This window comes from Macrotis lagotis, chromosome 8 (assembly GCF_037893015.1).
Source record: "Macrotis lagotis isolate mMagLag1 chromosome 8, bilby.v1.9.chrom.fasta, whole genome shotgun sequence".
In the NCBI taxonomy this organism is placed as follows: Eukaryota; Metazoa; Chordata; class Mammalia; order Peramelemorphia; family Peramelidae; genus Macrotis; species Macrotis lagotis.
The window spans coordinates 197,250,547-197,278,159 of record NC_133665.1 but is presented as its reverse complement, the minus strand read 5'-3'; the positions used below and the strand labels follow the sequence as shown (position 1 = coordinate 197,278,159).

The following is a 27,613-nucleotide window of genomic DNA, read 5'->3' as shown; positions in this document are numbered from 1 at the left end:
GTAGTGGTCATCTTTCCTCTGTAATTCTGCAATTGTTTTTGATTTGGCTCTTCTATTCACATCTTTTTCTTTCAATAACCCTGTTTCAAATCTTCCCGCATGTCCAATTTTATCCAAGAAAAATAACACTCTGTCTTACCTTGCTTTTCCCTCTAAAATGGCATCCTAAGGACAACTCTTATCTCTCTCCTAATCACCAAGGGTGTCCATATAGGGATTGATATGTACCTCCAGCATCTTAGGTAAAAAGGTTCAGTCTTCATTTCAGTAAATCCTTGAGGCTGAAAAACATACCAACTACAATGTATAAATGATTGAGATCAAAGGACTCTGATGAAGACCTGATGTTGAATGAAGTGAGCAGAAACAGGACATTTTACTGAGCAATAGCAACAGTCTGTGACTATCAACTAGGATTAACTAAACTATTCTCATAAAAGCAGTGAGCAAAGTCAATTCTAAGAGACTTGTGATGTCATCCGCATCCAGAGAAAGATGGAATCTCCATGCAGACAAAGCACACTACCTTCACAATTTAAAACTTCTATGTTTTATATTATTTTTCCTGTCATGGTGTTATATTCCCTTATATTTTGATTCTTCTTTCATGACATAAATTAATCATTTATGTATAATTTATATTATTTGTACTAAAGTAGATAAAGGGTTAATACCCACTCTGATCCTGGGCAAGGCCATATGCTGGTTCCCACACTCAAGGTCCCCCATCACCTTTGCATAAACTTGGTTCCCTTTGTGTGTACCAGATACTCACTTTAGGAACTAGCCATTCCTGGAGGTTGAATCTTGGGAGGGTTGGCTTCCTGCCTAGAGGTTCAACGTTTATTTCATTTCAGAACCTTGGTCATGAGTCTTCCCAGGTCATGCATGTACTCTTCACATGTCCTGGTTAAGTGTCAAAAAAGCTTATATAAACCTATTGGCAATGTGCCATCTTTGTCTGGGACTCCTTCAAAGTCCCCAACATTGGCCAGCCGCTCAGAGTTTCATCCATGGAAAGGGCACTTTGCCTGGGACATTTTCCCAATCATGACTCTGAAAGGCTGTGATTTGGAACTCCCCAGATGCTCTGGTTTCATCATATGTTGGTGCTCCCCTGAATGGTGGTATTTTCTTTTAATGTCTATCTTTATGTAGGCTTTGCTCTTCTTTTTATTATATTGGGACTTATTGGCTACTTTTGCTGACTTATTTATACCTGTTTTATAATCACTTTATTAAATATACTTTTTATTTTGCTTTGTTTTGTTGGTGTGAACGTGTCATTTTGTAGGAGCTAATAGAAACTAAAACTCCTTAATCAAACAGCATAGTAAAAGGAAAGGGAGGGACGAAGGAAAGTAGTATTCCAACATCTTATAAAATAATTTTTAAATTTTACTTTTCATGTAATTGGAAAAAATCATTTAAAATGGTAAAAATTATATCTACATAACCTTGGTGGGGGGAAGTTATGAACAAACAAGCACACAAAAAAATAAATGTGTAAATAATGAAGCCTATCACTAAAACAGGGGCCTAGAAAAGGCTGATGTGGCTTAATGCATTTGAAATTAATTTAGGTAGAATTAATTTGGCTACAGCATTTCATACTTTGTGACTGAATAAAATGAAATGGGAAAAAGAGGGAACACTGAAGAGTGTTATACTGTTGGGATATAAAACATAGTCTCCTCCAGTGTTGAGTTTTGAAAAGAAAATCCTCCTACCAGCAATGCATTGGATGTGTGATCCACTGGGCCTTCAGTTCTCAGATCATCAGGTTGCAGCCCAGTGAAGGACAGAAGCTCAACTTCCATGTTGCATATTTACCTCTGAAACAATTGGATTCAAAAGGATATAAAATTTCTGACTTTTTATATAGGGTTCCAAGAGAAAAGCACATCTCCCCTGTTGGCAACAAATGACCTCAACAAACCCTATGGTGACTTAAGATACCAGGATAATATAGAATGACAAATTCAAAGAGTCCTCAGTGTTCTTTTAACCCAACCAATACCTAAAAACTACAAACCCTAAAATTCAGATAAGTCTTCATCTCACTTTAGCTTAAAGTTGTCAGGTGGGTAGCAATCAATTATTCATCTTGAGAAAATCCATCCTTCTCCAGGAAAGGAATAATTTATTAGTCTCTTTTGTTTTTTTACTTCATATCCTTCTATTCCTTGCAAGTTGCCTATTTTTACAGCATTTCATAATTTGTGCCTGAAGTACAGTGAGTAGGAAAAAAATTGGAAGAAAGATGGTTCATTGAAGAGTCTTATGTCTTGGGTTACAAAAATGAGTCTCCTCCAGGATTGAGTTCTGCAAAGAAAATACTCCTGCCAGCAATTCATTGGATGGGATAACTTGGTACCTCAGTTCTCAGGGCATCAGGTCTCTTTGTCCCTTCACTTCTCCATTGTTCCTTTTACATGTTTCAGTTTCACACTTTCCATTCATCTTTAATAAACCCACTCTGGTTCCCTCAGTTCATTCTACTGCATTCCTTATTTCTCCCCTTCTGCTATTCTTCTAATGCTGACCCAACTCCATTTTTTTCTCCCAGAAAAAGCACAGTAACTTCCCCATTTCTACCTCTCCAAAACTTACTTGAAGGCCTCGTCTCACTGGAGCAGTAATTCCAGCCTAATGACTGGCAAAAGCCTGACCTCCATCATTCATTTTACTTTCCTTTCAAACAAAGAAGAACAGAGACTGAGGTAAAAAAATTGGGAGAATAAAGCCTTGGAAGTTTCCAAAGTCTCTGATAATGGTATAGTATATTAGTTCAAGCAGGAGACCATGTGTCACCTTCAGATTAGAGTGAAAGACCTGAACAGGCCCATCCTCTTGTTTGAGAAAGTTGGTGACCTAGGAAACCAAGATGTCATAGAATGTTGGAATTCAGAGAGTCATCAGTGTTCCTATAGCTCAACCAATAATTGACAACCCAGTGAAATAATACAGGAAAGTATCATACCTTAACTTAAAGTTTTCTTGTGAGGAGGAATCAACTATTCGTCCTCAGGCAGCCCATCCTCCTAAAGGAAATCAATATTTTAGTATTTTTTTTTACTCTATAACCTTTGATTCTTGCCTGATTTGTTTCTCTATTGTCCATTGGGTTCAAACTCTACTAAATCCTATTCCAAATGACAACCTATCTAACCACATAAAAATAACTACCACCTCTTATCCTGGCTTCTTCACTCAAGACTCAATGTCAAAGGTTCTTTCACCTAATGATTAAATGGTACATCCTCATGGACCTCCTTGATTTCTTTTCAGTTTTCCTCCTTTAGTGAGTCTTTACCTTGTCAGCATTCTCTCTAAATATTCTTCTAAAAACTCAACCTAATGTCATTCAAGAGGCCTAAACAACAGCAAAGGTAGATGGAAAGGAACAAGAATTTCTATAAGCTGCTTTGTGAAAGACTCTGGTCTTTGACTCATTTTACAGTGGACAAAGTTGAGGCAAGTAGCATTTAAGTCACTTGCTCAGGGTTACTTAGTATCTGAATTTGTACTTGGAGGTCTAGGTCTATACCTAAGAGTACTAGCCACTGGGTCCTGACCATCCACAACAGCTTACTACAGAAATTATGCTCCTAAAGGAAGCCCCATTGATACTATTAACTTTGGAGGCTGAATGTGGTGCTGGATTTGTGAAAGGATCAGACCTTTAATTTAGGAAGATCCCTTTGGCAGCTGAGTGAAGGATGGAGTGCAGTGAGGAAAGTCTTGAGATGACACTTGGGTGAGTGAAGAGAAAGAAATTTGTAATAGAACTATCGTGAAGGTAAAAATGACCAACTTGGCCATCTCATTCCAAGAAACACCTCCTCCTTATTCCCCACCCAACTTCTCAGGAGTTCAAATTTGATCTTAGACACTTGACATTTAGCTGTGTGACCCTGAGCAAGTCAAAAAGTTAACCTCAATTGCCATCCCCCATGAAAAAACAAAAATAAGCAATTCACAAGTCTGCATTGTTTCAATGGGGTAGCATCCTCCCAATTCTTTCCACTCACATTTCCAGAAGAGTAAAGGTGGAAGCAATGCTGTCAAGTAACATTTGACTCACATTTCCCAGAGGAATGAGTAGAATACTCACTAGTGGCCCAGTAGTGAGAGTCATATTTAGCAGTGTCCAGGTAAAGGTTACCATCCTTCTTGTCTTATTAGTTCTTTTTGTCCTTGGCAGCTGAAATTATTAATGTGCTTCTCTCTCAGCATGGAGAATGTACTGAGTATTCTTGAACTCTATGTATCTTTTTCTTAGAAAGCTCAATTCTTCTCTCTTCAGGCCCTCAGATGAGACCTGAGGGAAGGGGACCATTTAGAAGGCTAGTTCAGGAGACCAATTTCAACATTTTGAGGGCTGGAATTAATATGTATGACTATGTGAATCAGAAGAAGAGGACACATTTGAGGGACGTGATGTGACAGGAAACAATGAAAGTTGACAAAGAACCAGATGTTTAAAGGGAGTTAGAATTGGGTGTTGAGGATGACATGGAGTTTATAGATCTGGGCACCTGGGAGAACAGTGATATCTTCAATATTAGAAGATGGAAAGGTTTGGGAGAAATTCAACTCTGGCTTTGTTGGATTTGAGATATCTACCAGACTTCTTATGTGTGATGGCCAAAGGCAGTTGGATTTGTGACTACAATCCATCAGCATGACTGGGGTTTATAAAGATCTGGGTATTATTTGCATTCAGGTGATCACTGAACCCATGGGAGCTGTGAGATCACCAAAGGAAATGATATAGAGCAAGAAGAGAGGATATAGCTGAAGTCCTGAAGGACAGAGTTGTTATCTGCAATTATACCCTAACCAATGACAGCATTTTAATAGATTTTGCCATATAGGACAATCCTAATTTCCAAGTTCACAGAATGAAAAACTTTCAAAATATAGATATCAAGCAAAACAGGATGAAGTGGGTACAGAATGAAATGCCTGTCATCCCCACTATCCTTTCTACCAAAGGACAGTCCTGGAAGAAGTTTCCACTGTCCTGGAAGAAGTTTTCAATGAATCTATACAAGACACATTTTCATTCAATTGAAAAATCAGTCATTTGGTGTTTCAGCTGTGTCATGAGCCACAGAATGTTTAAAAGAATAAAGATATAATAACATGGTTCTTGTCCTTCATTATACAAGAAGACCAAAATGACATCAGTAGGTTAGAGACAAATTACAGAATGTCCAACTGTGACTGATCAAATGGATATGAGCTCAGAACACTGCAACACAAGGCAGGAACAAATAATCCATGTGAACACTTGGGATGTTTAATCCAAACTTACATACTTCACAATTCCTTTCTTGGTCATAGAGATCATCATCCTCTCTGATGAGGGCACTCCATGCTGGGTGGTCCTGTGCCAGTGTCTCCCAGGCTACACAATCAATTCCACAGCTTTAAAGAGAGACCTTCAGGGTAACCCTGCATCATTTTTTCTGAGCACTTGCCCTGTGCAAGTTCTCCATTAAATAGTCTTATTGGTAAGCACACATTTGGGCATTGTACAGTGTCTGCTTTTTTATTCTGCCAAGATGAGGCAATGCTTGTTTCAATCTCATCATCAATGTGTACCTCCCTGGAAAAGATACGGCCGTGGTAAGGAAACTTATTCACAGCTTTCAACATTTCTCTATGTCCTGTAACAGTTGGTTCCCCAGATGAATGGCTTGAGAATCGATCCATGTTTTGTTGCATCTCAGATTCAGAGGCTGCATGGAGGGCACAGTCCTCTGCAAACAGAAGATCATGAAGCAACACCCCCTCCACTTTGGCCTTGACTTTGGTCAAGTTGAAGAATTTACCAACAGTGCAGCAGATGACCTTTTGTTCATCCTCAGTGAAAGCATTTGAAAACATGACTGAAGCTATCAGGTTAAAAAACATGGAGCAAGGACGTGCCCTTGTTTCACTCCATTGATGACAGGGAAATCATGAGATCATCCACTCTCCAGAATCCAAACAAATTGATTACAATATGGATGAACAGAACATTATACACAGTAACAATTCCAACAGAATCATGATAGAAAATGCTATTTATTTCCAGAGAAAGAATGATGGAGTCTGAACACAGGTCAAAGAATACTAGTTTCCTTTATTTTGGGATATTTGGGGGTTTTGTTTTTGAAAGGCAATGGGGTTAAGTGACTTGACCAAGGTCACACAGTTAGGCAATTATTACCTATATGATGAGGGATTTGAACTTAGCCCTCCTGACTCCAAGAATGGTGTTCTATCTACTGTGCCAATTAGATGCCCCTATTTTACTTTATTTTCATTTTTTTCTTTCCTCATAAATTTTCTCTTTCATTCTGATTCTTCTTTCACATGTGGAAGATGCAAGATTAATATGATTGCACAAGTATAATCCACATCAAACTTCTTGTTATACAAAGTTCAGATCAAAAGCAGGACAAAATCTACCCAATTATTAGAACCCATAATCAAGGGACCAAAATTAGATACAAAAATCTCTCTACTCAAAGTACAAACACTAAATATCTTTGAGAAATCAACAAATCAAATTCACTCCACTATATTCAGAGTATCATTACAAACAAAGGTATTGAGCACAATCTTCCACATACACCATTGGTGCAAATGCATTGTTAGAGGAGTTGTGCTCTGATCCAACCATTCTAGAGAGCAAGTTGGAACTATAGACAAAGAGCAAATAAACTGTGCATAACCTTTCATTAGGATTGTATCCCAAAGAGATCAGAAAAAGGAGGAATGACCAACCTATACAGGAATATTCATAGCAGCTCTTCTTGTGGAGGTGAAGAATTCGAAATTGAAGAGATGTCCATAAATTGCAGCAGTGATGAGGCAGATTTCAGAAAAACCTGGACTTATATAAACCAGTGTGAAGAGAACAGAACCAGGAGAGCATTGTACACTTTAAAGGGAACTACTATACCATCCATCTCCAGAGAAAAAACTGAAGAATCTGAATGCAAATCATATCATCCTATTTTCACTCTTTTAATTTGTTTTTCTTCCCATTTCATGGTTTAAACCTTTTATTCTGATTCTTCTTTCACAATATGACTAATCTGGAAATATGTGTAATATGACTGCATATACATAACTTTTATCAGATTACTTGCTATCTTACAGTGGAGGGAGGGAAGAGTGGATGTAAATGACAAAAAAATAATGCTTAAAATTATCTTTACATAACATTAGATAAATACATTTGCAAAAAATCACTGGTCCATGAAATTAAAGAAAAAAACCTAATAAATATCACTCTAATGGACATTCATGATTGCCAAAGTATCCAAAATAAAAAGCTCTCAAAATATAGAGAATAACAAAAATAATGGAAATAATGGGTATACAAGGGGAATTACATTATCATACATTTTAACTGTCATTCAGGTGTTTTCAGATAGTTTAAAGATGATGATATACCTTTACTTAATTATGAAAATAAAATCATTATTCTCATTTCCCCAATATTTAGTTGAACATTGGCCATGAAAAATAATGGTTTTGAGATGGGTTTTCTTCCAAATGCTAAGAGTAGGGTTCCCTAAAGACTAATGAAAATCCAAATTGCTGCTTTATAATTCAACAGGCTGATATTGTTATGGACAATTCCACTCTTATGAAGATGTATTCATGCAAAATGCATGGGCAAGCTTTCCTTTACCTTTCATGCCTTCTGCTGACTAGCAACTGATGAGTCCAACCCCCCCAAAAAAAAAATACTTAAGTGATTAAGTTATTTTTTTAATTTACCTGATTGACACAATAAGAATATTATTTGCACCTGCTAATATTAGGACTTTCATATGTGGCAGAATGGTCGTCTCCAAGATAAGAAGAATTTGAAGGTGAGAGATCATGGCTTTCTCAGGGATTCTGAAGCTGAATAGACAAGAATTATTCAGTCACAGAGTATTGGAGTTGGCAAGAAGCAAAGACAGAAGTCGGTACAAATTATATCAGAATGAGTATTCCCTTTACAAAGTAGACATGTTCTGTTTTAAGATGAGAGTTCCAGAGCAAAATAACTCAAAAACTGTAACAGTCCAGTCCAGGTTTAGATAGGAGTAATCATTCCAGATTAGTCCTTCACTCAAACCTAGGTTTGTAATTTTGTAACTTTTCCCCATCTCTTCTGGTTCTTGATTTTGATCAGAACAGACTACCTAGGTATAATTTCCTGTGCCTGCCATTGAGGCTCCATAGCTGCCAACACCTCCAGATGCTGGAGGTAGTTGGCTAGGACCCACAGGGATGCCTCCCCTCCCCTCCTTTCTCAAATTAAACTGCCAAGCATTCCAACACTACTGCAGAGAGGGTAACAACAATAAACTGACTATATTGTTGGAAGGCCAGAAATACTCTTACCAAAAAGACTAATTTATGGAGAACTCACAAAGGGCAAGCATTCACAAGGGGGTAGAAAAAGCAATGCCTGGACACCCTGAAGGGCTCTCTCAAGAACATTCGAATTGAGTGTACGACATGGGAGACACTGATGAGCTCTCCTCAGAGAGAGGGCTGTGTGCAATGAGAAGAGCAGAATGGCAGTAGCTCAAAGGAAATTTGATATATATAGTTCTAGAAAAAGTACCCCGGGTATTCACAAGAATGATTTGCACCCGCATTGTGATTGATTGGTCTGATCAACCACAGTTGGACAGTCTGGGATTAGTCTCAAGCTTAATGACAACATCTTAGTACTCTTCAATAAGGAAGGAAAAGAACCAACCACCACCCTGCAATTCTCTGCTGTCCTCTGAAGTTCTCTGCTGCCCTCTGCAGTCTTCTGCTGTCTTCTGCACTTCTCTGCTCTTCTGTCTCCCTCTGGAGGCCTCTGCAGTTCTCTGGGTCCCTCTGCAGTTCTCTGCAATACTCTGCTGCCCTCTGCTGTCTTCAGAACTTCAGAACTGCCCTCTGCAGTTCTGCTTTCCTCTGCATTTCTCTGCTGTTCTCTTGCTGCCACCCATTCTTCTCTGCTGCCCTCTGCTGTCCTGCTTTCTTGACAGGGTGTAGGGTTTCCTCAAAGACTAGTACCTTTGGTATGAGAGCTGCCTAGCCTTTTCAGGGTTACTTTCCACCTTTGATGTCTGCCTGAGCCATCAAACTCTCATTTGTGGCTCCACAGGGTCATGATGACTTTGGAAGAGAGTGTAATGCCAAAGACTTCATACAACTCTACTTCAGTTAAATCCAATTTACGTACTCATCAAAAAATATCGCCCAAAACACTTTAACATTCTTTCAAAGTCCTTGGAATACAAGCAAGTGATGAAGCACACTGGAAGCTGTAGTGACAATCCTGTGCAGAGGCACCTCAGGCCATAGGGTCCTTTCCCTACTGAAAGCAGCCCTCTGGGTGACTGAGCAGCCTTTTGAGGGATCATACTGTTCACCTCATGGTGTATGGAAGGGGCTAGAAAAGAGCTAAAAATTGTCTGCTTACCTAACCCTGGCCTGATTGTCTCAGCAGACAGGGATTCCATACTGTGGTTGAGACAGAAAAAAATCAAAAATATCTTTTTCAAAGATTACACATGCCATTGGTGAATGGAACAGGCACACACTCATAGACAACACAAGATCCAATAGATCTATCTATGTTTTACCTCTATAAAGGTAAAGGGAAAAGATTGTTCTGTGACAATCACAGGGATGTTTCTCTTTTAAACATTGCTGAATAGATTCTTACCAGATTCCTTCTCAATAGGCTGATCCTTCACTGGGAAGATGGTCACCTACCTGAGAGCCAGTGTGGTTTCTGAAAGTGTGGAAGATCAGTCAATATGGTGCTTGCTGCCCAACATTTCCAGGGGTCTGTGGATCTGACCAAGACTTGATAGCATCAGGGTTTATGAAAATGTTCAAATGAAAGAATCTTAGAAATTGAGTCTAGGGAGGAGAAGGCAGGAGAATTTGTGCCAATTATTTTTATATAGTTTGATAGGTTGGTATGTGGAAGAGGGTTTGGCAATATTTGGACCCAATGGACAAAATAGGACCAGTAAAAATGGGCATTCTGCAAAGAGTAAATGGGTATGAAGTCAAAACTAACCTCAAAAATTATTCCTTTCCTATGGGTGGTTGTACTCCATCAGGATAAATAGTTGATTCCTTCTCACTAGAAAACTGTAAGGCAAGGTGAGATAATTACTTGGTTGTATTATAGAACTGCCATTTCTGTTACTGTTTGGGCTAAAGGAACATTCAGGGCTATTTGAATTCTAACATTCTGTGACATCTTGGTATCCTAGGTCACCAACTTCTCAAACAGCAAGATAGAACTGTTGAGTTCATTTGCTTGTATCTGAAGGGAAAGACTATAAAAATTAGTCTTCTCCAGTGTTGAGGTATAAAAAGAAAATCCTTCCTGAATTCCCATCTCCTCTGCTTCCTAGAAAAAATCTTATTGTGTAATTCTGCTATATATATATATCACACTTTATGTTTCATCCTTGGGGATATGATTTCTCTCTCATCACATTCAGCTCAGATCAATGCATATTATGGAAACAATGTCAAGACTAACAGACTGCCTTCTTGGGGGGGGGAGGGAAGAAAGATTAGGAAAAAATTGTAAAATTCAAAATAAATAAAATCTTTCTTAAAAAAAAAAAAGAAAGAAAATCCTTCTACCAGAAACTCATTGGATATGTGATGAGCTGGCCCATCAGGTTTCTATGTCCCCTGTCTTCTCCATTGTTCACTTTCACATTTCAATTGGACATGTTCTCCAATACAACCACCTTGTTTCCTTCAGAATATACTACCACATTCTTTATTTCTCCCTTTCTGCTTTTCTTCTAATGTTAGTCCATTTCCATTTTTTTATTCCAGAAAAAGCACAATAATCTGGGCACTTCTGCTTTTCCAAAACTCACTTTTGGATCTCAGCACCATTCCCAGTTCAATACTAATGAATCATAATGGTGAACTAGGCAACATTCCAGGCAAGAAAAGTGTTGTCTCCAGTTTTTACATACCTTTGAAACAAGAGTTGCAGAGATTAAGTTAAAGTTACTAGGAGAATAAATACTCAAAAGTATCAGAGGTCTCTGATAGAGTATAAAGGGATCAAACAGGAGAGCATATCTTCCCTTCAGATGAGAGTTAAAAGACCTTAATAGGCCCATCCTGAGATGCTTGGGGATCCAGGATACCAAGATGTCATAGAATATTAGAATACAGACAGATCTCAGTTTTTCTTTTGCCCAACCAATAACTAAAAATCCAGGTCTACAATACAAAAAAAGTGATTATCTCACCTTAGTTAAAGTTTTCTAGTGAAAAAAAATCAACTATTCATCCTGATGGAGCCCATCCTTCTATAGGAAATAAATAATATGAGTTACTTGTTTTAATTTTATAGCTTTGACTTTTTGCAGGTTGGCCCTTCTGATTGTTCCTATTTTTGACCATTGGGCTCAAACACTGTCATACTTCTTACACATGCCAACCTTTCAAATCACATAAAAAATTGTCACATGCTTCTGGCTTCACCACTGAGATTCTTTGACCTGACTCTTAAATGGTACAACCTCATGGAACTCTTTCCATTTTCTTCCACTACAGAGTCTTCAGCTTCTCAATATCCTTTCTAAATATTCTTTTAAACTCAACTCAAATATATACTATGGGCCTAAATAGCAGAGAGAGAAAGGAGGGGGAGGGGAATACATATTTCTAAAAGTTCCTATGTGATAGACACTGAACTTTCAATATAAAATATGTGAAATTAGTGTTTTACGGATCCTCATTTTATAGTTGAGAATACTAAGATAAACAACATTTAGGTTACTTCCTTAGGGTCCCTCAGTATCTCAATCTGAACTCAGGTGTTCTAACTACAAACCCATTGTTCTATCGCCTACTCCTGAGTATCCAGAACAGCTTATTCCACATATTATGCTCCTAAGGCAAGCCCCCATTGATACCATTAACTTTTGGGGTTGTTGTGCCTTGTTGTCTCAAACTGAGATTCTAGGCCCCTAAAAATAGACATTTCAGCAAAATGATTGCCATCCATCATGGATAGAATCCTCATATGAACTAGTTCTGAAAACCAGGCTTCTTGGGATTCTTCCTCACCCAGAGGTTCTCTTTCTCTCTCTTTCTCTTTCTCTTTCTCTTTCTCTTTCTCTTTCTCTTTCTCTTTCTCTTTCTCTTTCTCTTTCTCTTTCTATTTCTATTTCTATTTCTATTTCTATTTCTATTTCTATTTCTCTCTCTCTCTCTCTCTCTCTCTCTCTCTCTCTCTCTCTCTCTCTCTCCCTACCAAAGTTACCAAAAAAATCAAGGGCTCTTCAAACTAGGGAACTGGTTCCTTTTCTCCCTTAAGGTATACTCATCATGGATCAATGCTCTCTCCTGGGCAGTCTTGGCCTTAAATTCCATGACTCTGAATGGGAAAGATGAGAAATTAGTAAGTTTGGGGGTAAATATAAATACGATGAAGGAAGTGAGAGGTAAGACTATGTTGAACAGGCTTATGTAAATTCAACCTCACCAGTGGTTGAAAATAAGAAATCCTAACCAGTGGATAGGACTTTGTATTGTTGAAACGAGGTATGTCAATCACAGTTAATCATCAAACAATATTGTTGTTACTGTGGGCAGTGGTCTCCTGGTTCCACTCACTCAAATTTGTTTCAGTTTAAGTTGCTCCAGGTTTTCCTTTAATCATCTTCTGCATGTTTTTTCTTGTAGCACAATATTCTCTTACATTCATAGTCCCCAATTTCGTCAGCCACACCACAATTGATGGGCATGCCCACATTTGCCATGTAAGGAATCAGGTTGCAGAATCAGGTCAACATTGTACACAGCAAGAGCAACATTGTGTGATGATCAGCTATGATAAACTCAGGAATGTGTCATCTCAGGAACACGTCACCTCAGGAATGCAACAAAGTGATCAAAGTCAGTTCTAAACGGCTTGTGATGGAAAATGCCATCCATATCTAGAGAAAGATAGTCTGGATGCATATCAATACATACAATCTTAATAGTTTACAACTTCTTTTATGTTTACTTTTTTTCCTCTCATGATGTTATTTTCCTTACTATTTTGATTCTTCTCTCATAATAGAACTTTTCTGGAAATAAAGTTAATATAGTTATACATGTCTAACTTACATTGTTTTCTGTAAATGGGAGGTGAGAGGGAAGGGAGAGATGAAGAAAATGCGGGACTCAGAAATGTTAAAATATTAAAATTTTTCTTTAAATGTAATTAGAAAAAATAAATGAAAGTTATAAATTATTTCTACATATAACTGGAAAAACAAATGAATGAACAAATATGCAAACAAACAAAAAGTAACAGTATAAATGAATGTAGCCCATTTCTAAATCAGGGGCCTAGCAAAGGTGCTCATGCAACTTACTACATTTGAACTAGAGGCATTTTGAGCACATTTGCTATAGCACCTGGAGAAGATAAAGTGGAAAAAGTAATTGGAAGAAAGAGGGTTCTCTGACCAGTCTCCTATTGTTGGGCAGTGAAATTTAGTGTCCTCCAGTAAAAATTAGCATCCTCCAGTGTTGAGGTTTCAAAAGAAAATCCTCCTATCAGCAAATCATTGGATCAGTTGGTCTTTCAGTTCTCAGGGGATCAGGTCTTTATGTCCCTTCTCTTCCCCACTCTTCCCTTACACATCTGTCAATTAGCAAAATAGATATTAAAATTATTCATTTCATGGGTTCAGAAAAAAATTCTTAAAATTTAAAAGGTGAAAATTATCTCTTCGTATAACTGAAAAAACAAAGGAATGAACAAACAAGCAAGTAAACCAAAAAAAGAAATGTATTAGTAAGGTAGCACTCCATAAAACAGGGCCCCAACAAAGAAGATGTTTTAAGTCACAGCATTTGAACTGAAGGTAGGTAGAAAAACAATTAGCTACAAAAGTTCATAGTTTGTGCCTGGAGAAGAAAAGTAATTGGAAGAAAGAGTGTACACTGAAAAGTCTTATACTTTGGGGCTATAAAAATTGTCTCTTCAGTGAAGGGGAAAATCTCTGCCTCCGTCTTTCATTGTATGGACTTTTGAAACAAAGAAGAGTAGCAGAGTAAGGTAAAGGGATTAGGAGAATAAAAACTCAAAAGTTTCTCAAGTCTCTAATATGTTATATTGCATTCAAATAGGAGAGAAGGTCTCCCCTTCAGATACTAGCAAAAATACCTCAATAGCTTCATCTTACTTGAGAAGGGTGATGACCTAGGAGACCTCAGTATTCCTTGAGCCCAACCAATAACAGAAAATGCAGGCCTACAATATAACCAAGTGTTTCTCTCACCTTAGCTTAAGGTTTTGCAGTGAGAAGGAATAAACTCTATATCCTGAGGAAGTCAATCCTCCTAAAGGAAATGAATAATTTTTGTGGTTTATTTTGACTTTGTACCCTCTTACTCTTTGCAAGTGCCCATTTGTATTGTTCCTAATTTGTCCATTAGGTCCAAATATTGCCAAACCCTCTTCCACATAAACATAACTGTCCTATATTCTCCTACCTTCTCCACTCTGGACTCAATGTCTAATGTTCTTTCATCTGACCATTAAATGGAAATTCCTCATGGACTGCTTTGATCTTTTCAATTTTCCTCCTTCATAGAATCTTTAGTTCTTCAGCATGTTCTATAAGTATTCTTCTGAAAACTCAACTCAATAATATGCAAGGGGCCTAAACAGCAGAGGTCAAAGGAGAAAGGAAGTGAATAAGGAGTTCTCCAAGCTCCTATGTGATAGACATTTCCTTCTTCAATATATATATAGAGAGAGATTTCATGCATACCAATATTTATAGGTTCATTATTGATTACAATATTTACTCACCCTAATACTGGAATGACTATAAAGGAAGGATTTCAGAAAAATTCCTTGAATAAAACAGATTGTAAACCCCATCCAAATTTAACAGGACTGCCTCTCTGAGGCATACAAAAGGCTTCAACATTATGAAATCTCTGGAAAACCCAACACTGGGAATTCCAAGGAGATGCCAGAATATATACAGGGAAAACAGATACAAGATTGGTCAAATATAATTCCAGGGAAATTAATAGTTTTGCCCCCCTTACCATACACAGGAATATATGGTGAGAAAATAGTTAGTACAAGTGACCGATATGTGAACTCCAGCAGCCTTAGTTTCATGGGGAAAAAAATCACAGAAACTGTGGCTTCTACCAACAAGGCCAGAAAGAAAAATTGGTTATTGTAAGAGTTAATGGATGGGTGGACAAGCATAAAGACCCTCACTACAGACTGTTAAGGAAGTGTATCGAAAAACATTACCTACATAAAAAATATAAAAAACTTTCCATTAAAAGAATTGCTTAATTAATAACTTTCAATGAATTAACAATTATACAATGTAGTAGTAAATAAGGTAACAGACAGGTTAAGGTCATCATGGTCTGAGTAGGGATAAGAAATCAATTAACTATATGATTATTACTTAAACTTGTAATCACATGATAAAAACTTGTAACTATATGATTGATGATGAAAATTGTATACTTTTGTAACCAAGGAAATGATCTCAGCTTGCTTACTTGCTTGAAACATACATGATTCTGAAACTATAAAAATAAATCCAAGCAGCTGACAGTCAGTCAACCTGTTCCTACCTTTACCCACTTGTTGACTCAACTCATTTCTCCGACTCTATCCCTCCTGTCAGGTTCCAAGGTCCCCACAGAGGCTGGACCCCCGCACACAGGGAGCATGGGCTCCTGGCTGCAGAAGCAGTTTCCTCACCTGGCAACCCAGGGAACACCAAGCAAAGCTTGGAAAATCAGCAAGGAAACCTCTGCCAGAGTGAGTGGGAGCTAGTGTGTCCCTCAGCACAGCTACAGCCATCAGCATAGCTGTGGTACTCAGTGTAGCTCACATCCCAGAAAATGGAAGTAGGCGCACAGAGTCTGCACAGAGCTGTGACCAGAATATTCATCCCATGGAAGGTAAGGGGTTGGGGGAGATTGTTGAAGTCTCTCCTCTGGCCCTGGGACAGGACTCTTCTGTTTTGTCCATATTTAGACCCTAGTTTCAGTCTGGGAGCCCTCATTGCTATCCACAGACCAGAGCATAAGCAGGAGAGCAGTCAGAGCCTCTGCGGGGATCTCCCAATAATACTCAAAAGCTTGGAAAGTGCCACAAATCAGGCAAACGCCGGGGAAATGAGTAAACAGGGAAAAAAAAGGAACCTGACCATAGACAATTACTTTGATCCCATGGAGGACAAAAACACACAATCAGAAGATGATAAAGTTCCAGCTTATACATCTAAATCCTCCAAGAAATATAGAAGTTGGGCTTAGGCTATTTCAGAGCTAAAAAAAGATTTTGAAAACCAAGTAAGGGAGGTAGAGGAACAATTGAGAAGAGAAATAAGAGAGAGAGAGATGCAGGAAAAACATGAAACCAAGTCAACAGCTTAGTCAAAGAGATCCAAAAACATGCTGAAGAAAATAACATACTAAAAACAGGTTTAGGTCAAATAGAAAAAAAAATCAGTTCAAAAAAGTTTATGAGGACAAAAATGTCTTAAAAAGCAGAATTGGCCAGATGGAAAAGGAAATAAGAAATCTCTCTGAAGAGAACAAATCCTTCAAATGTAGAATGGAACTAAAGGAGACTTTGCAAGGAATCAAGACAATAAAACAATATTGAATAAAAAACTAGAAGAAAAGGTGAAAAATCTCATTGAAAAAATAATGGATCTAGAAAACAGATTCAGAAGAGATATTTTAAAAACTGTTGGGTTACCTAAAAGTCATGATCAGGAAAAGAGTCTTCACTTCATTTTTAAAGAATTTCTACTGGAAAATTGTCCTGATATTCCAGAAACGGGGGCAAAATAGAAATTGAGAGAATCCACTGATCTCTAACTGAAAGAGATCCAAAACCAAAAAATAATAACTCCCAGGAATATTTTAGTCAAATTCCATAACTGCCTAATCAAAGAGAAAATACTACAAGAAGCCAGAACAAGACAATTCAAATATTGTGATACTGCAGTCAAGATTACCTGGGACTTAGTAGCATCCACATTAAGGGCTTGTAGGGCTTAGAATATAATATTCTGAAAGGTAAAAGAACTTGGAATGCAGCAAGAATCAACTACCCAGCAAAACTGAACATCCTCTTCCAAGGGAAAAGATGGACTTTCAATGAAACAGGGGAATTTCAAGTGTTCATGTTGAAACAACCAGAGCTGAACAGAAAGTTTGATCTTCAAGTACAGGACTCAGGTGAAGCATAGAAATCAGAGAAGGGTAAAATATGAGGGACTTAATGATGATGATGAACTGTGTGTATTCCTGCATGGGAAGATGATACTGATAATACTCATATGAACCTTCTCACTTATTAGAGCAGTTACAAGGAGATTTTATAGTCGAGACACAGGAGAGAGCTGAATTTGAAGATATAATATTTTTAAATGGAGTAAATGGGTGAAAAGGAAATTTCCTGGGAGAAAGGAAAGGAGAGGGAGAATAGACTAAGATATTTCTTATAAAAGAGTCAAAAATAACTTCTGCAATGATATGGAAGGGGGTAAGGTGAGGGGGATTGAGAGAGCTTTGTTTTCATTGGAAATGGCTCAGAAATGAAATTAACTATAACATATATATATATATATATATATATATATATATATATATACTTAATATAGAAATCTAGAAAAAAAAAGGAGAGAAAGGGGATGGGAGAAAGGGGACGGGTGACAGGGGGAAGGCAGGGGAGAGAGGGATAGAGGAGAGAGGGTAGCTCATGGGAGAGCATAGTCAGATGTAATACACTTTCTTTTTTACTTTTTTGCAAGGTGGTGGGATTGGATGGTCCATCCAGGACCATGGGGATAGGTGGATGCTGGGTGTCTGGGGTGGGATGTCAGCTTGGGGCCTCTTGCCCCCAGGGCTGGTGCTCTGTCCTCTGTGCCACTCAGCTGTCCCACAGCACACTTCTGATGAGGGACAGAGTAAAAGGAGAGAGAAAACATAATAACTGATAGTGGGGAGAAATGGATAGAGAGAATTGCAAACAGAAACTTCAACTGTGAAAGTAACTTCTCTGATGGACTTATTTTTTTTAATTTTTTTTTATGCAAGGCAAATGGGGTTAAGTGGCTTGCCCAAAGCCACACAGCCAGGTAATTATTAAGTGTCCGAGGCTAGATGTGAACCCACGTACTCCTGACTCCAGGGTCTGTGCTCTATCCACTGCACCACCTAGCTGCCCCTCTGATGGACTTATGATAAAGAATGTGATCTACCACACAGAATTGATGGTATCAGAACACAGACTAAAGCACATTTTTTCCCTCTTTCTTTCACTTTATTTCTTGTGAGATTTTTTTTATTTTTGTCAGGGGTGGGAGCAGGGATTATGTTAACTCTTAGAGTAAGAGTATTTTTAAAAAATATTTAAAAAAACAAGACTATTTTAGGAATGTATAAATAAATTTTTAAAAAGGAAATTAATTTAAAATAAATAAAATAAAAACAAAAAAATAAATACTCAGAAACTTGTATAGTCTCTGATAGGTTATAAATGGATTAAACAGGAGAGCATGTCTTCCCTTCAGATGAGAGTTAAAAGACCTTAACAGGCCCATTCTGAGAAGCTTGGGGATCTAGGATACCAAGATGTCATAGAATATTAGAATACAAACAGACCTCACTTATTCTTTAGCCCAGCCAATAACTGAAAATCCCAGGTCTACAATACAAACAAGTGCTTATCTCACCTTACCTTAAAGTTTTCTAGTGAGGAGGAATCAACTATTCATCCTGATGGAGCTCATCCTCCTATAGGAAATAAATAATTTTTTAATTTCTTTTTTTTATTTTATAGCCTTTAACTTTTTGCAGGCTGACCCTTCTTATTGTTTCCATTTTGACCATTGGGCCCAAACACTTGGGCCCTCTTACACATGCCAACCTTTCAAAACACTTTAAAAAATTGTCACATTATCCCAGCTTCGCCACCCAATGTCTGAGACTCTTTGACCTGACCCTTAAACGGTACATCCACATGGACCTCTTTCCATTTTGTTGCACTAGAGAGTCTTCAGCTTCTCAATCTCCTTTCTACATATTCTTTTAAACCCAATTCAAAACATACATTGAACTTTCAACATAAAATATGTGAAATTGGTGTATTCCTGATCCTCATTTTATAGTTGAGAATACTAAGACAAAAAGCATTTAGACCATTTCCTTAGGGTCACTCAGTTCATGAATCTGAAGTCAGGTGTTCTAACTACAAACCCATTGCTCTACCCACTGCTCCTGAGCATCCACAACTTCTTACTCCAGAAATTATGCTCCTAAGGCAAGTCCTCCATCGATACCATTAACTTTTGGGGTTCTTATACCTTGTTGACTCATACTGAGCTTGTAGGCCCCTAAACAATAGACATCTTCATCAAAATGATGGACATCCATCATGGATAAGCTCCTCATATGAACTAGCTCTGAAAACCAGGGCTTCTTGGGATTCTTCCCACTCAGAGGTAGTATCTCTCAAATATATATCTCATTCTATCTCTCCCTACCAAAGTTACCAACAAACCAAGGTGCTCTTCAAACTAGGGATCTGGTGCCTACTCTCCCTTAAGCCCCACTCCTCATGCCTCAATGCTCTCTGCTAGGAAGCCTTGGCCTTAAATTCCATGACTCTGTTCAGGAACTCATTGCTCCCCTTCCCTCAGTTCTCACAGCCAGGAAATGACATCACTGGATCATGGGATACAGATAAAGAACCCTACTTGTCCATCTGGTCAACCACTTTGTTAGATAAAGAAACTATATCCCATTAGATCATACAAGATTCAGATACAAATATTTCTAATCCAAAGTCATGATCTTTCCTGATTCTACCTAAAAGTATTACCAAATTCTGTGCTATTGAATAATAAAGGAGAAATATTAAAAGACTCTGAGACTGAGCTAAATGGGAAAGATGAGAAAACAGTAAGTTTAGGGGTAAAGATAAGTACTATGAAGGAAGTGAAGGTAAGACTATGATGAAGGGGCTTATGTAAATTCAACCAAACCAAGAGTTGAATATAAGAAACCCTAACCAGCAGATAAGACTTTGTATTGTTGAAATGAGGTATGTCAATCCCACTTAATCATCAGACAATATTTCTATTGCTGATAACAGTATTCTCCTGGTTCTGCTCACTAAAATTTGTATCAGTTAAGTTGTTCTAGGTTTTCCTGTAATCATCTTCTGCAAGTTCTTCCTCATAGCACGATATTCTCTTGCATTCATGTACCCTGATTTCATCAGCCATGCCACAACTGATGGGCATGCCTGCAATTTCCAAGTAAGTAAGCAGAATCAGGTCACATTATACACAACAATAACAACAGTGTGTGATGATGAACTATGATAAACTGAGAAATGCATCAAAGTGTTCAAAGTCACTTCTAAAAAAACTTGTGATGGAAAATGCCATCCACATCTAAAGATAGAGCCTGTATGCAGATCAATTACATACAACTTTCACATTTTAAAAACTTATTTTATGTTTTATTTTTTCCTCTCATGATGTCATTTTCCCTATTGTTTTGCTTCTCTCACAATGGATTTTTTTTTGGAAATAAAGTTAATATAGTTATACATGTATAACTTAAATTACTTGCTGTAAAGGTGAGGTGAGAGGGAAGGGAGGAATGAAGAAAATGTGAGACTCAAAAATGTTACAAATGTTAATATTAAAATTATTCTTTATATGTAATTGTTAAAACAAGAAATAAATGTTGTAAAATATCTCCACAAATAATTGGAAAAACAAAGGAATGAATAAAGAAGCAAACAAACAAAAAAATAACTGTACAAATGAATATAGCTGATCCCTGAAACAGGGGACTAGCAAAGGAGCTGATAACAACTTACATTTGAACTTAAGGCAGGGAGAGGAAATTTGGCTATAGCAGTTCCTAGTTAGTACCTGGAGAAGATAAAGTGAGAAAAGTAATTGGAAGAAAGAGGGTTCTGAACAGTCTCATATTGTTAAGCAGTAAAAATTAGTGTCCTCCAGTGTTGAGGTTTCAAAAGAAAATCCTCCTACCAGCAAGTCATTGGAAATTTGATCAGTTGGTCCTTCAGCTCTCAAGTCATCAGGTCTTCATGGCCCTTCTCTTCCCCACTCTTCCCTTACACATCTTTCAGTTTGAGACTTTTCTATCATTTCTAATACACCCACCCTTGTTCCTTCACCTCATTCAACTGCACTCCTTATTTCTCTGGTTATGCCTTTCTTTTAATGCTGACTCATCTCCAATATTTTCTCCCAAAGTAGGATGGAGTACCTGAGTTCAAATCCAACCTCAGACACTTAACAATTACCTAGTCATGTGGCCTTGGGCAAGCCACTTAACCCCATTGCCTTGAAAAAGAAAAATCTAAAAAAAAAAAAATCCTGACCTGAGGTCTTATCCACTGTATATCACCTATCAATTTCTGAGCATAATTTAATGTTCATACCCTTTTTATGTTCAATGAAGGAGCCTTGATTTTTATGGTGGTGGAATCTACCTGAAAACCTAAATATTGAAAAGGAGGGTGCTTTTGTATTTTGTCTGGAGCTATAACTAACCCATATCCCTCCAGATCAGATATGGTATCTTGCAGCATTTTTTTCCAATACTTCACTACTTTCATGAGATGCCAAGATGTCATCCATATAATGTAAAAAATATGCATCTTTATATTTATTCCTAACCCCTTTTAATGCTTCATGAACCAAACAGTGACATATAGTCAGACTATTTTTCATTCCCTCTGGTAACACCTTCCAATGATACCTATCATAAGAAGCTCCAAAGTTCATAGTGTGAATGGAAAAAGCAAATTTCTCATAGTCTTGTGGGTGAATGGGAATAAAATAAAAACAATCTTTAATATCATTTACCCACAGTGGTTGTTCTCTGGAAATCATGTTGAGAGAAAGTAATTCTGGTTGTAAAGCACCCATATCTTTCATAGCCTCATTGATCTTTCGCAAATCTGTTAGTATTCTCCATTTTCCTGATTTCTTTTTTATTGCCAGTACAGGGAAGTTCCATGGACTGACTCTTTTCAACATGCCCTTGTTCTAATTGTGCCTTAACTATAACCTTTATTTATTTGTTTGCTTTAGGTTTTTGCAAGGCAAATGGGGTTAAGTGGCTTGCCCAAAGCCACAGCTAGGTAATTATTAAGTGTCTGAGGCCGGATTTGAACTCAGGTACTCCTGACTCCCGGGCTGGTGCTCTATCCACTGCTACCTAGCAGCCCCAACTATATCCTTTAAAGCCAAAATCAAGGGGCCACTGTTCCACTCATATGGGTTGTGGATTCTTCCATTCTAATTTAATTTAACAATCGATATATTAGTCATTCCCAACTCAACAGCAGCTCCAATCAAAAATCCATGCTAATATTTGCCCCTAATTGACACACTTTATCTCCTCCCCATAATATTGTAGGGCATCCTTCAACTAAGAAAGGAGTGATCATTCCTGCCTTATCTTCTTTTCTCCATTTCAAGGTTTGACAAGAAATTTCTGTTTCCTGTCGACCCTGAATGCCTATTAGCCTAGTATAGGCAGCTTGTTTAGGCCAAGCTTGTGGCCAGCTCTGTATGGGGAACACAGTCCCTTCTGCCCCAGTGACAATCAAACCCAGAAAAGCAATTCTTTCTATTTGGATACACAAAGGGGTTTCTCTGCAAAAAATGTAGTAGTACACATAGTTTCTGCAATGTTTCTCACTTTTGGTTTTTTTATCAATTCCATTTCTTTCTGAGTTATAAAAGATCCTGAGAAAATAAGCAATTGAGCTAGCTATACATTGGTTCTCATTTATGTAGCTATTATCATCATTAACATTTACTATTGCATTAGAGAAAAATTTCACCCTCACGTGCCTTACCAAAGGTATGATGTTAGTATAGCCCAGATTTGGTGGATCCAGAATGATTGCAAACTCCATAATCATAAAGGGTAAATAGGTACCTCAGTACAAGCATGTGGAGGTACCCTAAATTTCTCCTCCCTTTTAACCATGAATATTTTTGTATGGGTCGGCTGGTTCATATCTTCACCTAAGGTTTCCTGGATTAACAAGATCCAGCTCCTCAATGACAGGATATGACTGAAATTCTGCTCCTAGGTCCCCTAAACTTTCTCCCTGCCTTAGGCCTTTGCAACAGCCTTCTGTAATGCTGAGGTTTCTCTACTACATTGCGCTGTAGAACTAATCCTAAACCTTTCTTGTTTCTTTTTCTTTGGTCCATGGAGGAGGAAGATATACCCTGCTTTTACTTTCAATTTCCACCACTTCTTTGTTCTAACTCCCTTAGATTAGAATACTCAGTATTTGATACATCCTTGGTGCTGAACCCAGACCTCTATCTTTTTCCTCCCTCTCCAGAGATTTTTTTTTCTGTCAGGAGTAGTCTGTGTTTCTACAGTAAAAATGACCTATTTTCCTTTAAAATAAAATAGGAGTGCTCAAGCCCACTTTTTGTAAGATTGTACATAGTAAAAACTGTTAAGAGAAACTTCTTCAGGTTTGTTTCCTTGATATTCTGAAAGCAATTTCCCCCCAAATTTTCCATCTCTCTAGATCCAGACTCCCCTCTTCATGTAACCAAGGGGATACTTTTTTTCTGCTACTTCCAGAAATTCCCTAATCTTTTAAAGGTTATTAAGCACCTTTGTCTTTTTATCAATTTATATATGATTCTGATATAGCTGTCCCTTTCAGAAACCCCTAAGTTTGCCCCATGATAACAAGTAAACCGTTAACTCTCCGAAGACTTTCACTCTGGAATGATGTCTGGAAGCTTTGTCCCCTTGCTTGTATGATGGCCCAAAGTCTCAGTCCTTTGATGTGTGGTTCTACTTGGTCTTTCTCCTGAACTCCGATCAGACGGTCCTGAAATCAGCTTGTTTCAGCCTTCGAGCCCCACACTTGAGTGCCATTTGTTGTGTGCTGGCTGGCTAATCTATTATTTACAACTATCATAACCTATTGCTTAACTCAGTCCAGCTGAAGTCAAGTTCTCAGACAAAACTTGAATGAGGAGGGAGTAGAAAGTAGCAAGTTCTCTGTTTATTTAGCAGTAAGCAAGAGTTTAAATATACTTTTTAGTTCCTGGTTTCCTCCCATACACATGACATTTTCCAAACAGCTTCCATGTTCATGGACAATAGATGATTAGTGAACTCATAAAATATACTTTCTCAGGTTTAGTGCTCTCACACAATGTTCCAGGAATTGCCAAACAGGAGGAACAGATAAGAAAATCCAGAGAGCCAATGCAGAAAATTAGGCCAAGGGTGTACCTGAGCAAGAGGACCACTAGGCCATTCCCAGTCATGCAATAACCTCTCTGTGACCTTCAACAGTCCCTTACACATTTCAGAAAAAGAAATTGAAAAAATTATCAATAAACTCTCTAAGAAAAAATCTCCAGGTCCATATGGATTTACAAGTGAATTCTACCAAACATTTAAGGCACAATTAATTTCAATTTTGTATAAACTATTTAAAAAAAAAAAAGAGAAAAAGGAGTTTTGATGCAAAAATCTTGAATAAAATTTTAGCAATGAGATTACAGCAAGTTATTACTGGGATATCTATACCAGGTAGGATTTATATATACCAGTATTTATACCAGGTAGGCAGGGATTATTCAGTATTAGGAAAACCCTGAACATTACTGAACATATAAATAACAAAACCAACAGAAATTATAGGGATCATCTTAACAGATACTAAAAAAGTATATGACAAAATACAACATTCATTCAGTGCCCTCTGTCTATATATACTTTTTCTAACTGCCCTAATGAGAAAGTACATGCAAGAAAATACTTGTAATTCAGTAAGAATGTAAATAGTTTAATCTTACTAAGTCCTTTATTATTTCCCTTTCATGATTACCTCGTTATACTTCTCTTGAGACTTATAATAGAAAAGTTTTCTATTAAGTTCTTTTCTTTCATCAGAAATGCTTGAAAATACTCTATTTCTTTGAATATTTATTTTTTCCCCTGAAGAATAGTATTGTTTTGTTTTGTTGTTTTTTTAGGTTTTTTCAAGGCAGATGGGGTTAAGTAGCTTGCCCAAGGCCACACAGCTAGGTAATTATTAAGTGTCTGAGACCGGATTTGAACCCAGGTACTCCTGACTCCAGGGCCGGTGCTTTATCCACTGCCCCACCTAGCTGCCCCTGAATAGTATTGTTTTGATGAGTAAGAGACTCTTGTGTACAATCCTAACTCGTTTGCCCTCCTAAATGTCATATTCCAATGGCCCCCCTTCCTTTGATGTAGAAGCTGACAAATCTTATGCTTTCTTGATTGTGGCTACATGTTACTTAAATTGTTTCTTTCTGACTGCTCTCCCTGAACTGGGAACTCTGGGGTTGGTCTATAATATCCCTGGGAGTTTTCATTTAGAGATCTCTTTTAAGGGGTGTTTGATGGAGTCTTTCCATTTCTACTTTGCTTTGAACTTCCAAAATAGCTGGGAAATTTTCTTTGATAATTTCTTTTAAAATTAAATTTAAGGGGCAGAACCAAGATGGCAGCATGAAGGCAGAATTTCCCAGGAACTCCCCGCCCCCCAACTCCAAAAAAACAACAAATGATGACTCCAGGCAAAATTTAGAGGGGCAGAACCCACAGAAAGAATGAGTGATACATTTTCCCAATCCAAGATAACTTAGAAGTTCTGTGGGAAAGTTATGTTTCACCAGGGCCAGGGGTTGGGAAAAAAGCTGTGACTGCAGCCCAGCCTAGAGAATACAGGCAACAGCTTGAAGGGGTGGGGAGAGAACTCTGCTGCACCAAAATGAGTGTGGAATGAGGAGCACCCACAGAATCTGCAGCGAGAATCTGGAGAAAGCAGCCTGTACCCCCAGAAACAGTAAGGGAAGTCTGCAGAGATTTCTCTGCTCTCCCTCAGGGTAGGACTCTGCTGCTAGTCTACACTCAATCCAGGTTGCAGTTTGGGCTTCCATACTAAGATAGTAGGATCCTCCTTATAGCTCCAGGGCAGAGGGAAGTACAGGGCCCATCTACATATTAAAGCACAGGCAAGAGAGCATAAGATCTTGGAGGAATAAAGGTCCCAGTGCTGTGCCCCCCCCCAAAAAAAAAAAACACAAAGCTTTGGAAGTGCTGTCTTGGGCTGAGGAAATGAATAAACAACAGAAAAATAAGAATCTAACCACAGAGAATTACTTAATCCCATGGAAGATCAAAACACTCAGATGATGACAAAAATCGAAGCTTCCGTATCCAAAACCTCCAATAGAAATAGAAAATGGGCTCAAACTATGGATGAGCTCAAAAAAGGCTTTGAAAAGCAATTAAGGGAGATGGAGGAAAAATGGGGAGGAGAAATGAGAGTGGTGAAGAAAAATCATGAAAATCAATCAACAGTTTGGTGAAATATATACAAAAAAAACTGAAGAAAATAATATGTTAAAAACCAGTTTAGGCCTAATGGCACAAGCAAAACAAAACACAAATGAGAAGAATGCCTTAAAAGGCAAAGTTGGCCAGCTGGAAAAGGAGATAAAAAAGTTCTCTGAAGAAAATAACTCCTTCAAATGCAGGATGGAACTAAAGGAAGCTGATGATTTTGCAAGAAATCAGGAATAAATAAAACTCTTCCCAAAAAGCCAAACATTAGAAGAAAATGTGAATATCTCATTGGAAAACCAACCGACATCAAAAACAGATCCAGAAAAATTATTAAAAATTATTGGGCTATCTGAAAGCTATGATCAGGAGAAGAGCCTAGACTTCATTTTTCAAGAAATAATACAACAAAACTTGCCCTGAGATCCTAGAAGCAGAGGGTAAAATAGAAATCAAGAGAATTCACCAGTCATCTCCTGAAAGAGATCCAAAAAGAAAAACTTCCAGGAATATTATAGCGAAATTCCAAAACTCCCAAATCAAAGAGAAAATTCTAAAAGCTGCCAGAAACAAACAATTCAACTACAGAGGCTCCATAGTCAGGATTACACAGGATCTGGCAGCACCTATAGTAAGGGCTTGTAGGGATTGGAATATGATATTCCAGAAGGCAAAAGATCTAGGTTTACAACTGAGAATCAACTTCCCAGCAAAACTGAATATCCTCTTTCAGGGGGAAAAGATGGACTTTCAATGAAACAGGGGACTTTCAAACTTTCCTATTGAAACAACCAGAGCTGAAAACAAAGTTTGATCTCCAAATACAGGACTCTGGTGAACCATAGAGGGGGTGGATGAGAAGGACTAACTATGAGGGACTTAATGATATTGGATTGTTTGTATTCCTGCACAGGAAAAAGATGCTGATAACTCATATGAACTTTCTCATTTATAAGAGCTGTTAGAAGGAACATATATAGATAGGACATAGGAAGGAGCAGAATATAATGGTATAATATAGTAAAAAGATGAAGTCAATGGGTGATAAAGGAAAGTACTGGGAGGAAGGAAAAGGAGATAAAGAAGAAGCTAAGAAATTTCACATAAGAGTCAAGAAAAAGCTTTTTCAATGGAGTGGAAA

General features: G+C 37.8%; 1 long non-coding RNA gene across 27 annotated transcripts in view; it reads right to left on the bottom strand.

Moving 5' to 3' along the window:
• Positions 1–27,613, bottom strand: part of LOC141496710 (uncharacterized) — a 104,990-nt gene that overhangs the window by 28,853 nt on the left and 48,524 nt on the right. For 7 of the 27 annotated variants that reach the window (XR_012471087.1, XR_012471106.1, XR_012471108.1 and 4 more), the window contains exons 1-8: positions 10,091–10,230; positions 9,778–9,860; positions 7,789–7,917; positions 6,784–6,887; positions 2,984–3,044; positions 1,731–1,835; positions 776–906; positions 140–281 (exon numbers count right to left, since the gene is read on the bottom strand). This is a non-coding gene — a long non-coding RNA (uncharacterized LOC141496710). The other 20 variants (XR_012471090.1, XR_012471089.1, XR_012471093.1 and 17 more) reach the window with 16 other exon arrangements.